Consider the following 12,796-nt stretch of genomic DNA (forward strand, 5'->3'; position numbering starts at 1 on the left):
TAAATCCAGATGGGATCTACACTGTTGCAGGTAGGGAAGGTTCAGAAAGCGAAGGAGAGAGGGGTAGTCCACACGAGGGAAGCTTTTCTTAAACAAGAAGGTACGGGTGAATTTACGTTGCACATTTTCAAGGGCAAGACAATCACAGTTGCGGCAAGGTGACCAGATCACAGAGCAGTACCCGAGAGTATTCCTCACAAGGGTGGATGAGTGGTAGGGGGTAGCGGTCTGGAATAATCTGAGCATTCAAACTTCTGTAGTCGCCACAAGGTCTCCATCCGTCATTGGATTTAGGGACCATGTGAAATGCGAAGACCAACAACTGTCTGAAGTTCTACAAATACCCTTCTTGAGAAGTACTTCGAATTCTTTCCGCTCAACTGCGAGCTCCTCCGGTGGCAATAGAGAATAAGTCCAGAAACTGCAAGCTGGACGCTTCAAGTATGAAAGATTTTGTGTATTTCTTATATAAAGACGTTTGAGTGTGCATTTGCCCCATTAATATGTAGCACGTAATATATGCACATATTGTGTGAGAGTATCCACTTTGGGGTGATATTGATATTCATAGTCTTGAATTTGTCGAGAAAGATACAACTTCGACCTATTATAACTTTATTAATAGTGCGATTTCCACCAAATTTGTCGAAATCAGGCTCTATGTTATAGCCTACAATTTTATTTGAACAAATATCCGTATAGGGTATCTCGGAGCCTAGACACCATATAGTGCCAGCTTCTTGTTTTTTTTTCAGATTTTTCTTTTAGTTTCTGAAAATGGGTCCGTTAAAGAGAGGATCAATTTCAACCCCCCAACAAATGTCCAAACTAAGACCGCCCTCGGCAATTACTAATCGACCCTTTCATTTGATATCCGATATAAACATGTTAGGTAAAAAAAAAATTACAATCACTAACTCACTGTATGCGGGAGCGTTCACAGTTTCGACCAAATTTGATGTCAATCGCTATAACCGTCTCCGAGGAAAACGCGTGTGAGCAGTCTATCAGGCTGCTCCGCCTCTAACGACAACAGAGGCAGACAGGTGTTTTCAGTGAGTAAAACTCTCGCATAATCGCATGGCAGGAGCCAGTAGTAGGTTTTAAACCTTTCCGCCTTCCAACGCCACAAAACCTAAAAAATGGGGTGTCACTAGTGTTGATGTGGTGCTGAACATCATGTTCACCGGCTATAGAGAGACTACGCTCGGTAGTAATGTTGCGGTACTTATGAAAAAGTGCTCGAATACGTCCATCGGCAACGCCTTCAAACAATGAAAAGAGTGCTCGGTGAATAGGATGAGATTTTTCCTGATGACCTGAGGGAATTTGTAAGGTCAATAAGAGACCTATAAAGAATATTCACAAGCAAACCATAGAGGCACAGAAAATCCGCAACTAGGATAGGTGTGCTGATGTCCGCGATTATGAAGCGCCAAGAGAACGTTCGTTGAAATCCTAAACTCAAGTCTCCTTGCCTATAACCATACGTACGGATCGACGAGGAATTTGTTGCCGCGAGTTTTAACAACTGCTGTGTTAAACTGTTATGCCAGTATACGGGAAGAACCGAGACTTCAGCGTCTGTATCGACCAGATAGTTGCGCCGGCTCAAGGGGTCGTAAATTATGATGCGAAGTGGTGCTCCATTTCGGGTAGCAGTCGCCGGAACTCCCGACAAGTTTGATTTGTTTGGTGAGAAATTTCAAAGACTACATTTATTAGTTCAACGGCCTCTGCCAACTCAGTGACGGTGGCTGTTAATACTGAAACCATCTACCGCAGCTGGGCCACCTGGCCTAAGTTGTCGCGAGAAACTTCACCAACCATGGGTCTCACGTGGACCTCGTGAACTTTATCCGCAATTACAGCTAACGTATCCAGACAACTCGAATCCGCACACCCTCTAAGGTGCACTTTTTTCGAAATAACCACAGAAATCGATTAAATGGTTAATTCAAAAATTGTTCAGTCAAAATTTTTCGTACAAGTAGTTGTTTTCGAGCTATTCATGTTGAAACATGAAACAAATCGGGAAACCGGAAGCTGGACGCTTCAGTTACGAAAGGTTTTGTGTATTTCTTAGTACGTAGCACGTAATCTATCCATATATTATGTGAGAGTATCCACTTTTGGGTGATATTGACATTCATAGTCTTCAATTTTCAAAGAAGCAACATATTTGAGGTATAATACTTATAGTTGTAGTAACTTTGTTAGTAATAGTGCGATTTCCACCAAACTTGGTAAGATCATGCTCTATATTATAGCCTATATCATTGCAAAATTTCATGGTACTAGGATGAACTTAAGGAGGGTTTCTAACCAATTAAAAAAAAATTGTAGTAACATACTGTTATTAACTTTACTTGAGCAGATATCGACATGGAAGGTATTTCGGAGCCCAGGCACCATATAGTGGCAGCCTCCTGATTTTTTTCAGATTTTTCGGTTGGGTAGTTTCTGAGAATGGCCCCCTTAAAGAAGGGATCACTTTCAACCCCCCGCGCTCCCCACCCTTCCAACAAATGTCAAATCTCGGCTTTGAAAAGTACTAATCGAGACCTTTAATTTGATACCCCACATGACTATATTTGATGAAAAAAAATTTTACCCCCCCCCCCCCCCCTTTTGCATGTATGGGGACTCCCCCTTAAATTCGACATAAAAGGATGTAATTCACTGCATGCGTGAGTGTTCACAGTTCCCACCTTTCTACCAAATTTGGTGTCAATCGCTATAACCGTCTTCGAGAAAATGCGTGTGACGGACAGACAGACAGACAGACAGACAGTAAACCGATTTTAATAAAGTTTTGTGTTTACACAAAACCTTAAAAATGCATACTTACCAACGGTTTTTTGAAAATAACTCGAAAACTGTGCATTTCTTGTCAAAGGAATATGAAGCACAAACAAAACATATTAAATAACAAAAAGAGCAAATATTTCCTCTTTTTTCAAGGTGACATATGGATTGAGTTATAGCTCGTCAAACGTAAATTTGTAATGTCTAAAACAAAAATAATATCTTTAAAGTCAAATAACACAAAATCAGCAGCTCTTGTGGAAGTTGACATAAAGCTATTTTTAAGTGTTTGAGAAGGCGTTTGAATCAATAAAAACAAAACGTGGTTTTCTCATTTAAACTGAAAGTACGCCGAATCCCTAGATAATTTACGCAATAAATTCTGAAAATTTGGTGGATGTAGAGGGCGTGATTCCAGAAAAAAGTGACATTTACTAATTTTTTTTTTGCAAAAAAAGATCTATTTTTTAAAATATCGCAAAAATAAAGACAATTGTGTAAAACCGCTAACTTACTATTTTAAAGAGAAAAAGCCCACATTTTTGTACTTTAGTATTTTCTTCACTATCATCTTGATTTTTCTAGATACTTTTAAAAAATATTTTTCTTTGGAAAAATAATTCTGAAGTGCTTTAAAAGAACTTGAGGTCAATTTCCCCTAAAAGTTACTGGTTTTGTGTTATTTGACTTTGAAGGCATTAATTTTATTTTAGACATCTAAAATTTGCCTTTGGCGAGCTATAACTCAATTCATATTTCACCTACAACAAAATGAAAGGATTCATTCTTTTTAAGGCTTTGTGTAAAGCAAAATCTTATTAAAATCGGTTTCCTGTCTGTCTGTCTACCGCACGCATTTTTCTCAGAGACGGTAATAACGATTCACACTAAATTTCAAATTTCCATGGCGGGTAGGTGGGAACCGTGAACGCTCACGCACACAGTGGGTTATATCCTTTTACATCGAATTTAAGGGGGATCATAAATACATCACATATAGTCATGTGGGATATCAAATGAAAAGTTTCGGTTAGTAATTTCCGAAGCCGGTGTTAGCTTTGACTTTTGTTAGAGAGGTGGCGAGTGCGGGGGGTCGAAAATGATCATTTATTTAACGGGTCCATTCTCAGAAACTACCCAACCGAAAAATTTGAGAAAATTCAAGAGGCTGCCACCATAGAGTGCCTAGGTTCGGAAATACCTTCCATACCGATATCCCTTCAAATAAATTATTAGCTTTTTAATAATAATTTTTAGTAATTGGCTGCAAAATACCCTTAAGTTCATCCTAGTAGAAATTGTAGTAATACAGGCTATAATATACAGCATGATCCTACCAGGTTTGATGGAAATCGCACTATTACTAAGAAAGTTATAATAGGTTAAAGTTGTTGTTTCTGTCCAAATTCCAAACTATGAATGTCCATATCACCCGAAAGTGAATACTCTTACATAATATATGCATATATTAAGTGCTACGTACTAATGGGGCACAGTCACAAGCCAGGGAATTACATAAGCTCCAAAAGCTGGCTTGCGTGTGTATCAGTGGGGCAATGAGGACATGCCCAACGGCATCCCTGGAGGTCCTTCTGGGATTAACCCCTCCCCATCTGCACATACAGATGCAGGCAAGGAGATCAATATTCAGGATGGCCGGTAGAATGAGTGAGGCGGGGAGCTGCCTAAATTGAAGGAAGATTAATATCCTTTCTAGGCGGTATCCCGAATTACTGATACCGAGGGACAACATGACAACGAGGTTTCACTTCGATAAGAAGTTTGAAACACGTTGGAGTAACAAGGCAAACTGGGAGAGCGTGGCTGCGACATACGGCTTAAACCAGCAACTGATTACTTGGTACACTGACGGATCCCTCACAGCAGAGGGAGCGGGTGCCGGTGTCATTGGTCCAAGGAAAATCCAATGGGCAGGTACACTAGCATATTCCAGGCGGAAATTTACGCCATAGACAAATGTGCCACCTTTAATCTGCAAAGGAACTACAGGGGGCAGAACATAGCTATTCTCACCGATAGCCAAGCTGCGATCAAGGCACTTAGGTCCAATCAGGTGAACTCTAAACTGGTATGGGAATGCCTTGAGAGACTGAATACACCCGGCTCGTCCAACAAGGTCTGGATACTTTGGGTTCCAGGCCATACTGGGTTGGAAGGCAACGAGGCAGTGGATGAACTAGCCAAGAAAGGAGTAGGGATGTGTTTACACGGGCCAGAACCCTTCTGTGGAATCGGAAACGGTTTCATGGCTATGAATCTAACGAACGAAGAGAAACGGTTGAGGGAACTATATTGGGCGGGCCTACCAGAGATGGAGCAGTCCAGGGTGCTCACCAAAAAGAACCTCCGAATCATAGTGGGAATTCTCACTGGTCATTGTCGGCTGAACTATTACCTAGGGAAGCTAGGGATATCTACGGACACTGCCTGCAGGTTTTGTGAGGAGGAGGACGAAACCTCTATGCACGTCCTGGGACAGTGTCCGGCACTTGTGCAAAGTAGGTCGATACATCTGAGAGAACACTTAATACCAGATGCAAAGCTGAAACATCTGGAAGTGGGGAACATACTAAAGCTCCTAACGGTTACAGGCCTGCTTGAGATATTATGATCAACAGATACACTATAACCAGTAAAAGGGGCACAATAGTTCTTCAAGGGCGCGGTGCGACTTTCCCTTAACAGAATAATAATAATAATGGGGCAAATGCTCACTCAAATGTTTTTATATTAGAAATACACAAAGGCTTTCATACTTGAAACGTCCAGCTTCCTGTTTTCCGACTTGTTTATCATTACAGTAAGGGGCAGTACCGACTCTTGCGGCCTGACAATTTTTACTTTGCAAAAGGTTTTTACAAAAATTTAACTAATTGAATAATAATAAAAATATATGGGAAAACTGCGACTCGACTGCAGGTTTCAGCGGAATGGGCGCAATCTGAAGTTGTGATTTTGTTTCGCTTAATATTCTCTCGAAATTCCAGGTCTGGCCGATTTTCCCTTTGAATTCTGGCTGGTCCACGAAAATGGCAGCGATGTGGATGTTGTTGCTGGTTTGTGCAGACGTTATTTTATGCTGAAGCTGATGGCTCACAGGCTGAAAAGCTTACGCTTCCTAAGGTTGACATTGTTTTTGAAAACGCTCGTACATTCATAGTTCCGTAGGGAAGCGACTGGCTATTGAAGATGACTCGTTTTCTCGGTGCTGCTGCTGAGGAGCACAGTGCGTCTAAATTGGCGCTATTTTTATTCTAGCTTCTGAAACTTAATTTAGCAATTGTAAAAAAGCACTTTATTCTAGTTAAAATGGATTATTTTTATTTTAATTAGTTTAGTGAGGAGTGACCTCCCTCCTCCTGATGCCGTCGCGAATTCCAAATTACACCTAAAAACAATTTCCGCTGTAAAAAATAGTTTCCGATGTCATGGCTAACGCGATTCGCACTTGCTGCTCTCTCCGCCACAAACTAACTCCGCCCGGTTATGTAATACCTTATGGTGGATCCACGAGGAACGGGGGGGGGGGTGTCGGGGGTAAAAATCCTACACGCTGACGTCTCCAAGCCAGTGTCTTTTAAAGGCCCCCCTTAAAAAACACAAAACCTTTAAAAATTATGTGACCAGGCTAAGTTTATAATTATAAAATGTACAGTCAAAAATCGATGGACTCTTACACTCTTTTTATTTCTTTTCTCGAAATTGTGCATATGAATTATTGGCAATAAATTATTATATTATTAAAAGGGATTGGGGATAAGATCATGGAGCTCTTGTTATCGGAAAGGAAATATGTCTCACTTTAGAATAAGTAATCATTTGCATTCCACAAGCAAAGGTACATTCCTCTCCCGACTAACAAGGTAAACAGGCTTTTTTTCAATGAAATTCTAAAACGAATAATTGTTCCTTGGAAATTTTGTACTGCATGCCTATTCCACAAGCACTTTTCACTTTTTCCATGCATACCGTAAATAGATCATAAATTACTATTCTTTCAATTATTTGCTGCCTTGTTTGAAATATATTATGTTGTTGTCTTATTTCTTGCAGGAGCAGGAGTAGTTCAAGGGTCGCTGGAGTTATAACTCCGTGAATATTTCATTAAAATATATAAAATGGAAGAATATGCTAAATTATCAGCGAAGCAAAATAGATTCAATTTCAATTATACATCGTATGCTTTTGCACTTCATGCAACGTTTATTGTGGACCCGGGGATTAAAATCCAAACGAATGGCAACATTCACTCTAATTCACTTTCCGAAACTGCACTATCCACTGCTACGACTTCCCATTCGACAAGCCATAATAATGCTATCCAGGACTCCTACATTCATTCATATATTCATCGCATGGAAAAATCCCATAATGTGAACTACTAGTGGAAACCCACTAAATGAATTAGACCAGAACCCGAAAAGTTTGACTGGATAACTCAACTTTTAAAAATTTTGTCTCGTACAAGTGATAAAATGTTAATCTTCACAGAAGATGTTAAAACTCTAAATACTACATTTCTATTCTGTAAAGTTTCCCCGGGGCTAAGCACTAAAACGGATTTTAGGATTTAATTTTCGAAATGGGGGAAAGAAAAACAGAAATTGTTCGCCGAAGCGCTGCTCCTGCTGCAGCAGTCTCTTTCGGTACATTGAAAAGTTTAGCCACGTATTGGGAGTATTTAACAATTTAGGGAAAGTAGCAGCAACAGAATTTTCCATTTGCACTCCATTAAGCTTATGTTATGCGCCATAGCTATCAATGCTGTGTATTTATTGCTTGTTTGCATGTTTCTGCTAGGTCCACAAGGGGCACTCCAGCTCGTCTTCGGGAAAGCAAGTTATTCAGAAACTGCAAACTGCATTGCTCGTCTGTGAATATTGAACCGAGCAAGAGTTCCTTAACAGTCGGTAATTCCTCCTTTCATCACTTTGATTACTTCGAGTTTCGATTTCAATTTACTCTAAGGAACTTCAAAAGTGCAAAGTGATGTTGCAGCTGAAACTAATTAATCAAAGTGATGAAATGTGTATTCCTAGATAAGAGCTCCTACCGCCGGAAGTCGTGCTCATATCAAAGAGTTTCCGCTACTTCGGAGCAGGCAGATTATCAGCAACACTGTCCAAAGCCTTCTCTGAGCTTATTAGAATTCATGGTATCAGCCAAATCCTACTTTGAACGGCACACAAACCCTTTAGCAGTGAAATTGGCTCCGACCTCAATCTTCCCATATCCCATAAATATGTATATGTGAAAGCGTACGAACAAGTATCTACCTATTTCCATCTTTCATGAGAGCAATATTTCAAAAAATTGGACATTGCAATTGCTTTGCGGCCACAGACCAAACCGAACCCGCCGCCATCGCCATCACTATCATCATCATCATTTCAAATGCCGTGCAGCAATCCATAATAGTTTCCACGCAATTTCATAGGAAACAAATCCAATATCCGAAAACTATTTTCCCTTAATATGAAATTCTTCTTCTTGCCCGGGTCGGAGTCCAAAAGGCTTATGGCATCTTTTCATATTTTACTGCGTTCACCGGGTTGAAATACCGACATTTTCCAGTACATATACGTGTAGATATTGATACATGCATATGAGTTTGTGTTTCGGAAGCAATACCACCAGGATGTGCCTCCCTGAAAACCCATTACCTTGTAATTGTGTACTCGCATGTTCCCTTGACGTTTCATTTCGGATCAAACTTTTTTCTTTCGATATGCGGGGGTTATCCTTCGTACTTGGTGCCATGAATGAGAGTGCATGTAAAGAATATCCTGGATTGTGATATAGTATAATAAATAATAATAAGTTTCGCCATACTGTATATTACGTATGGGATTGGGGTTTGCCCTTATATGTACCTATGAGTGTGCATATATAGTGGCTGGGGGTGGAGACGAATAGATCATATCAATGCCGCCTGAGAATAATAGCGCTTATTTTCAGTTCTTTTTGAGCAGCCTATCGTTGCAGCTTTAGGAAGGATTGGTCTAATTGTACATTTTAGAAAGCCAGTGGTAACTACATATATATTTGATACTACATCCTCGGTTGAAAATGGTAGAAGAAGCGTGATTACATTTATAGGTGTCTTCCCCGTTTGACCAAAATAGTGCTTATGAGACGAAGTCACTATAAAAATTGTCCTTTTTTGGCATTGAGCGATGGGGGGATGGTTTATACATCCCTATTTTTGGTTAGCTGTTGGCTAGCTGCAGAGATTGCAGAGTCGGAGAATGATACCTTCTACGAGGCAGTTGAGCGGACCCTCAAACCCTGTCCCAAGTATGTTATCGAAATCATACTTCGAGATTTCAGTAGTCAAATAGGAACGGAGCCCGTATTCAGGGCGATACGTCGACTCCCATAGCTTACATAGGGATACCAATGATAGCGGACTGCGGATTATTCAGCAGTATCGTACAAAATGGTTGTGGGAAGTTCTTGGTTTGCGCGGAAAGCGGTCCATAAACAAACGTGGGCCTCTCCAGATGGGACTACTTTTAGCCAAATTGACCACGTGCTGATTGAACGCCGAATTACAACACCGTCTACACCCCCTGTGACAATCCGGTGAGAGTGAATACTGAAGCCATTCACAACACAGCCCTCCGTAACACCTATAAGGGGGAAATGGATGCGGCAATAACCGCAGTCAGCAGAGATCCTGGAGATGAAGCATTAACAAATAATCTTCACAACCACCTGAAGACCGTTATCATTGATACGGCTACAAACATACGACAGCTGGTCCGACAGTGAATGTAAGCTAGCAATGCAACGGAGGAATGCCGCATACCGAGTAATGTTGCATTCTCAAAGATCGTGGGCACGCGTACAAGACCTACCAAGAACTCCGTCGAGCGGAGAAGCGACTTTACAGAAGGAAAACGAAGCCTGGGCAAACCAACGGGTCTGTGAACTCGAAAAATACAGCGAGCAACCGCACCAGGCGCGCAGGTTTTACCAATAAGTCAACAAGATGAAGCATTATACACCTCATCCAGCCGAGGTAAAGAGAGAAATCTGATTTCCGACAGAATGGGCATATTGGAGCGATGGGTTTGGTATTTTGATAAACCTGTCAACAACCAAAATATCGGCGAGTTGCAGGTCCCACCAACTAAAGACGACGGAGAAATGCTGCCACCACCAAGCATAGAAAAAGCCGTCCGTACAATCCACCGTCTTAAAAACCATAAGCCGCCAGAAGCCAATGTAATTACAGCTGAATTGTTAAATATGGAGGCGACCAACAACAAGCGGTTCATCAACTTATGCTCAAGATGTAGGACAGCGAATCAATGCCTAACAACGGCAACGGGACATTATCTGTCCCATATATAAAAATGGAGATATCATGCAGCGTAGCAATTATAGAGGTATCACGATGTTGAGTACTATCTATAGTATACCCCCTACGCCCATAACATCATTTTTCCATACCAAAGAGGCTTCACTCCAGGCACATCACCAAAGGTCAGATTTTCTCTTTACGGCAAGCGATGTAAAAACTGTTGGAATAGGGACATCAGTTGCTCCATCTTTTCGTTGTCTTAAGAGCCGCTTACCACTGCATAGCCAGGGTGAAACTGTACACAACTGAGAGAATTCGCTATTCCGACGAAACTAATACGACTGACTAGGCTGACTCTGACCAATGTGTAAGGACAGATAAAAACAGCAGGATCACTCTTGAGACCATTCAACATCAACAACGGTCTAAGACAAGGGGATGCTCTATCATGCGTCCTCTTCAACCCGGCCCTGGAGAAAGTGATTCACTAGGCACTAACCTCTTCAAATCTACCCAACTACTGGCCTACGCTGACGATATTGACATTATGGGAAGAACTGCCAGAAATGTACAGTCTACCTTCACCCAGATAGAGCAGGCAGCGCGAAATCTTGGGCTGCACATTAATGAAGGCAACGAAGTACATGGTGGCAAGGTCAGCACCAAAAATCAAAGTACGGACAACAATGAATCGTACTAGCCAAACGAAAACAATAAAGATAGGAGACTACAACTTTGAGACCGTTGGAAATTTTTCCTATCTAGGGTCGCAAATTACAACCGATAACAGCTATAACATGAAATACGCGCACGGTTGTTGGCAGCCAGCAAAGCATATTTCAGCTTACAAAAACTGTTTCGCTCGAAACGTCTCATCATATGTTTGCTCTTACTGTAAAAGACTATGATCTTGCCAGTCCTTATGTATTCCTGGGAAACCTGAGTTCTTAGCAAAAAAAGTTGCGAACTCTTGGCCGCGTTCGAGAGATGAATCCTCCGAAGAATTTTTGGCCCCCTGCATGAGGATGGACGACTCCGTAATCTATGATACATAACGACGAAATCTTTGAGCGATACCATGACCGTTTGGTTGTGGATAAAATCCAGCTGAATAGGTTGCGGTGGGCGGGTCACTTAATCCGTATGGATGGGGATGATCCAGCTCGGAATGTATCATATATAAGGGCAATATCTATGGTAGAAAAGAAGACGAGGTAGACCCTGCCTGAGATGAAACGATGGTGTAGGTCAGGACGCCAGATAGCTTTTAGAGATATCGAATTGGTGGACCCCGGCGCAAAACCAGGATGTCTGGAATTCCTTATTAACGCCGGCCTAGATCGAATACCGGTTGTTACGCCGTTGATGTTTAAAATCTCCATTGAAAACTGGGTTGTGAAAAAGGAAAAGCGACCCCATGCAAGCTGCCAACTTTTCTTATGAGGCATAAATGCTGAGTGATTGGAGGGAAAAGGCTATCTCCGTTACTCCATTCGGAGTTAGGAAAAAAAAAATTCAATATTCCACTCCCCCAAACCGGAGGACGCCTTAGACCTAGTCGACACGAGCTGTTGATGGAAATAAAGATCGGTGTTGTGACGGAGACCACCGTTCCTCCTACGTAATCGGACCATGCTGAGGGCAGCGTAGGTTGGACCCGAAGTGCAACTCGTTTAACCTGCTGACATCAACGCCGCACTAATATAGAAAACTCCAATCCGGATATTATACTTATTTCGACAGCACAAGAGACACTGATAGGAACATTCATAGAGGAAGTATCCTCACCAAGGAGAGCGTGCACTTCTTCTTGTGTCCAGACTTAGTTCCAGTGACCTTACAGTGGCCAAACTGGAGCAGGTATGAGCAGAAAACATGCATGTATACTGAGGGTGGAGCGATCCTGCACGGATTTTTTTTTTACTTTCAGTGGCATAGCGATAAAAAATTGCTTTACTATAAATACATCAAGTGTACAAAATTTTATCTACTTGGCTTAATGTTTATAGGTGCTCCAACACAGTCGAAAATCAGAAATTTTTTTTATTTTTTCAAATTATCATTTATTATAGAAATTACTAAGCCATATATAAACAATACGTAATTGAATATCCAATTATTTTGTGTATTGAAATTAAGCATTCGTTGACGAAATAGTAACCTTGCCCTAATGAAGCTTCGATCACCAACTTGATACGCTCTACGGCTGGTGTGTGGCATGAAAAATCTTTAATATTCTGACATGTGCCGAGACAGTTGACAATGACTTTGATGGCTTCATCAGTTACATTCAAAGTAATAACTCCGTGTGCCGTGCCAGCACCTTAAATGTTCGAAGTCCTCGAATATTCTCTGATCTTGCTTTTAAAATTTTTCGATCACGGATAATTTCTCTGTCGTCTCCAAGCATAGCAATGAGAAGACTCTGGGTGGCCAAAATATACATTTCTTTGGATTATCTTGTCAATTATCATCTCAAATCGGATTTCAAATAGTGACCGAGACCAATTGTTTGCCACAGATTCTTAGCTCCGTTTATGCACGAGGGATTGGGGACGTACGTGGTTAACACCACAGACTTTTCTTCGGGTCTGTTTTAGTGGCATTCAACCTTAAAATTCGATTAGTCATTGTTAGCCATCTAGAACAGGTTCAGAG

Source organism: Hermetia illucens, chromosome 3 (assembly GCF_905115235.1).
Source record: "Hermetia illucens chromosome 3, iHerIll2.2.curated.20191125, whole genome shotgun sequence".
Classification (NCBI taxonomy): Eukaryota; Metazoa; Arthropoda; class Insecta; order Diptera; family Stratiomyidae; genus Hermetia; species Hermetia illucens.